This window comes from Aythya marila, assembly GCF_965140915.1.
Source record: "Aythya marila genome assembly, chromosome: 2".
Taxonomy (NCBI): Eukaryota; Metazoa; Chordata; class Aves; order Anseriformes; family Anatidae; genus Aythya; species Aythya marila.
The window spans coordinates 69,939,151-69,943,836 of NC_139043.1; positions in this window are offsets into that span (position 1 = coordinate 69,939,151).

Below are 4,686 nucleotides of genomic sequence, written 5' to 3' on the forward strand. Positions count from 1 at the left end.
TTTCCGTGTGCTCAGACTTCTGCTTTCTGCTTCATGTTAGTTTAAACTAATGACAAATGAGCTAATCACACCTACTTGCTGCACTGCGTAGCCCTGCCTTGATGCCTGCTGGAACAATGCAGCAAACTGTTTATTTTTCTTCTTACTGCCAGTTTCTTCTCTTGAAGTCAAAGCATTTGGGTCCAGACTTCAGACAAACTTATTTAGGCCCCCTGGCTGCAAAACATTTTGATCCAAATCACCCCATCTTAATTGCACAAAGTCAGACTAAATTTTGCAAGGTGGCCAGTTTGGTTTCTGTGTTTTTCTTGGTTAAAAAGAAAATAAAATCACTCTGCTAGAGGGAAGAGAGATTTGTCTGACACAGCTGACACACCAGATAACCAAGCCTTGAACCTTTTAGGAATCCTCTCTGCTTGACTGTGCTGAAGGCTGCGTTTTTGTTCATTTTGTTCAATGGTTCTTAGGAATATACTACTTAATTGTAAACCCAGTCAGGTAAATGCAGACATTACTTTTTTCCTTCTGTCTTCCTGATTATTTAACCATCCAGTACTGACACTGCATTTGTTATTCATGCTAGCTTTTGCATGAAGCACAGCTTTAAAAAAAAATAAATAATGGTGGCTGTTGCAGATGGCAAGGAATGATCAGTAAGGAAAGGAGGGAGTGTTGCCTCATCCCCAGTAAAATTCTCTGATTCAGTTTGAGATCCAGGATTTGGAACAGCATTTCAAAACCCAGTTGCCAAAAAGGACTTTCCTGGACAAAGTATTAACTGGAAAAAATCTACAAGCTAAACTCAGCCATAAAGCAAAAGTCTGGAATAGTGTTCTTGGAGCTGGAGATGAGGAGAAATTGGCTCTGCAGCATGACAGAGTCGAGTAAAAGATTGCTTTGGTCATCTCAGTCTTTCTTGCTCCAAAGGCTACAAGTATCATTTGCTCTGTCACTGAGTAAAGTTGAGGAGGGGAAAGCCTATGTACTTCAGCAAACAGGAGAGCACCTGACAAGATAATTATAAAATAATGATACACAGTAGAGTTGTTCCTGAGGTGAAATCCTAGCCTGAATGAAGGTAACGAAAGTAATCCCATAGATTAAAGAGGGGGCCAATATTTCAGCCAGGATGTATTAAATTGAAAAACCAGTTTAATGCAGTCCAATAAACCTTGCTTGCTTTGAATAATGAGCTTCAGGTCTGCTTCATGGTTTTGGTTGCTGTCATAATAGTGAGTTATATGTCCAGGGCCAGGGTGAGAATCCAGGCAACTGTCTTTAGGCATAACACATGTGTACAGGTCATACAAAAAAAGATTTGAGTTACAGATCTGTCTGGTTTGACTGGACTTCTGGTGATACCCAGCTGATAGCTGATGAGAGCTAGCACAATTCCATAAGCAGAGACAATGTCCAGGATTGTTATCATGCATTTAAACTTGAATCATGTAGAGTAAAAGTCCCTTTCCACTAAGATCTATGAAGAAAATGAGAACTGGATGTAGTGACTCCTTACAAAATGCAAAGCACTGCAAGTCAGAAATGAGAACATAACATAACCTCTGTTTTATTATTATTATTATTATTATTATTATTATTATTATTATTATTATTATTATTTTTATTATTTTATTATTTTATTTTTATTATTATTATTATTAGGAGTGACATTGTCATGGTTCTTCCTTTGAAACATCAGTATGATGCTCAATAATAATGAACAAAGAAAACCAAATAATAGGGCAAATACTTGAAAGAGAGACCCACTGTGGGGGGTGTCAACTAATAAACCATATTAGGCTTAAGACCTCTTGTGAGATGAAAATAATTGGAAGAGGGGAAAATGTGGGAGAAAGACTACAGATGCTTGCCCTACTCTTACTCTTCTCTGCATGCCTGATCATAGACAGCACTGGGGCAGGTTACTGAGCAGAATGGAGCCTTGGTCTGGACCAAAATGGTTTATCTGGACATTGTAAACATTACCCTCCTTGCCTCTCTCTACCCCATCCTGCCGGCACTGTGTTTCCAGCGTCAGTGACTGCTGAAGTGCTGACTTAAAGCAGCTTTTCTTCTTCATGGAAGCCCTGTGGTGGCTGTTCTCTTCATGTCCAAAAGTCTAGGCTGTGCTTTGCAGAGATTTCAGTCTAAGCACGAGCCTGGGAGAGCAGAACATCAGTGGACTTTCAGGATATGGGTTTTCCTGCTTCACTGAAAGCAGGACAGTTGGTGTAGATGTCCTAGCAGAAATCAAATGTGACTTTGTAGATGAGTCCAGAAGTGCTGTTATACACAGACAAGCGCCTGCACTGTTTCCCCGTCTGTTGCATAGACTCTCTCTTGCTCTTTTGAGAAAGCTACTTCATCCTTTTTTTTTTGGCAGTGCTCCTGACACTGACTCGAAATGACAAATCACAAGATTTTTTTGTGGGTGCGAGGTTGGAACGTGTCTCAAGTAGTTTCAATAGCCGCCCTTCTGAGGGGAAGCAGCCATGATGGCGAACATTTTGGAAAGCTGTGCTGCTGCTTCCAGTTTTCTCCACCATGTTGTTCTCAGTGGGAAGAGAATTATACTTTGGGTGGTTTTAGTTTACAACGTGTACTCCAGACACTGTTTCGCCATTTCATTCCCTGTGTAATCCCTGTATCTCCTAGAAAGTGCTTTATTACCAACTCCATCTGTTCTGAGAACTGCTTTCCCTTCAAACAGCCGAAGCCTGTGGGATGAGAAACTACATCTAAATGAAGTGGTATCAGTGCTGGCAGTGGGAATTCTGTTTTGGCAGCTTGCTTAGCTGGCCAACAAGCATGTTTCTTTATCTGATTGGAGGCTTTGACCATGGAGATAAGCAGCACAAAATGCTAGTAAAGAAAACTATTTACTTGAGGAGAGGAAGTGGCTTTGTCTCTCTAGAGCACTTTTCACCTTATTTGGGTGCTTCTGCAGTATTAAGGAGTGAAAATGCTTGTTACCTTAACAAGGAAATTACATCTGTAATATAAATGGAAAGAGCAAAAAGTACAAAGAGAGACCAGTAAGCAGGTAAATGTTCTGTCAATGTCTGTAACTATTTCTTGGTTTTAGTGATACAGGATTGTTATGTGAGCAAATCCTCTCTTACCAGTAGCTTTTATCACTAGCCTCTCACGTCTCTAACCTCTTAACAATAACCAGTAGCAGCTCCTTGGAGAAAGTATAGCAATAAAGAGACTTTTTTCTTGTTTTTCCTCATTACTTCAGGTCCACCTCTTCCCTTTTAGGGAAGCTTGAGTCATAACTTTTAATAGACAGCAATATTGATTAAACAACATACTATTAAGTAGCCTAATGATAGATATTATGAATACAGATGCTGCTATCATTAATTTACAATTGTATTATTTTGCAGTTATAACTACAAAACTACTAAGTATAATTCTCAAATCTTTTAAGATTAACCCAACTATGCTATTATCATTCTGTCACCCTTTCTTTCCACCCACTTGGTGCCAGGGCGTGAGCCTGTCCCTCTTTATTCTCTCCACTGAGTCTTTTGGACACGGACCATTGATGAACAGTTGTATGAATTATCCACGGGGGCTCTCTCTAGCATCCTGGTGGGCTTGGGTATGCAGGTAGCTTTGCTAATGTTTGTAGGTGTCTGAGCTCCCGCTGTCAGAAGATCCCACCCTCTTTTGCCCTTTGCCTGATTTTATGCCTTTCTCCCCCCTTTTTACATTGCGGAACCTGCCTTTTTTGCTGTTTTTACCACTTTTCTTTCTTTACCCAAACTCCTTGCAAATATGCAATTCACCTCATTATTTTTTTTTCATTGTTGTCCCTGATTCTGCTACTTCCATTCTCAAATTTGGTGTTTCCAATACTTTTATTCACGTCTTGGCCTTATGTAGTGTTACTGGTACAGTTGCTTAGGTAAAGGTAGCCTCCTAAGATCTGAAGACTGTATCCTTAAAGGTCCCCTACAATTATCTAGTTGATACTGACAATGCCTTTTTTTTTTTCTTATTTCTCCAGATTTCATACACTCACTAAGGCAAATTATCTTCCTCTAGCCTTGATTCCTTTACCTGCCTCCAATTAATGCAAGTAGTTTCATATCCAAGGCATAGCCTGCATACCAGGACAACAAAGCTACATATTTTTCATGCTCTGTTTTGTGCTCACACAGCATCCTTGCCCTTGAATTGCTTTAATTACTCTCTGGGTTCCCTGCAGAGGCTTAGCTGGTCATGAGACCCGATGCCTCTTGTGGGGCCTCTTTCTTGCATACATACAACTGTACCTGCACTCCAAATTTTGCAGAATAGTTATGGGTATGTTGTTTTTTATTTACTCTTAGCCAGGCAGTTGTGTTTACAAAACTTTTCCAAATGTAGGCCTGGATAGCACTTCACCTCATCTCTGCAACTGGTTTTCCCCTTGAGTTTCTCTTCTTTAAAGAATTTTTACTGCAATGTGCAAGTCCAGTGTAAGGTGAGTTCTAAACAAAGTTTACGTTTGTTCTTTCAAACAAAATTATTTCTTCTTGCCTTTGGTATCTTTGGGTACTCCTCTATCGTACAATGAAATATTTTTACAGATAAAACTTTGCACTAAAAATTTTGCTAATTTATTTTCTCTTGCAATTCCCTCTGAACCAAAGCTTTCTTCTTCAGATGTCTCCGTGTGGGTCTCCCATGAGTAAA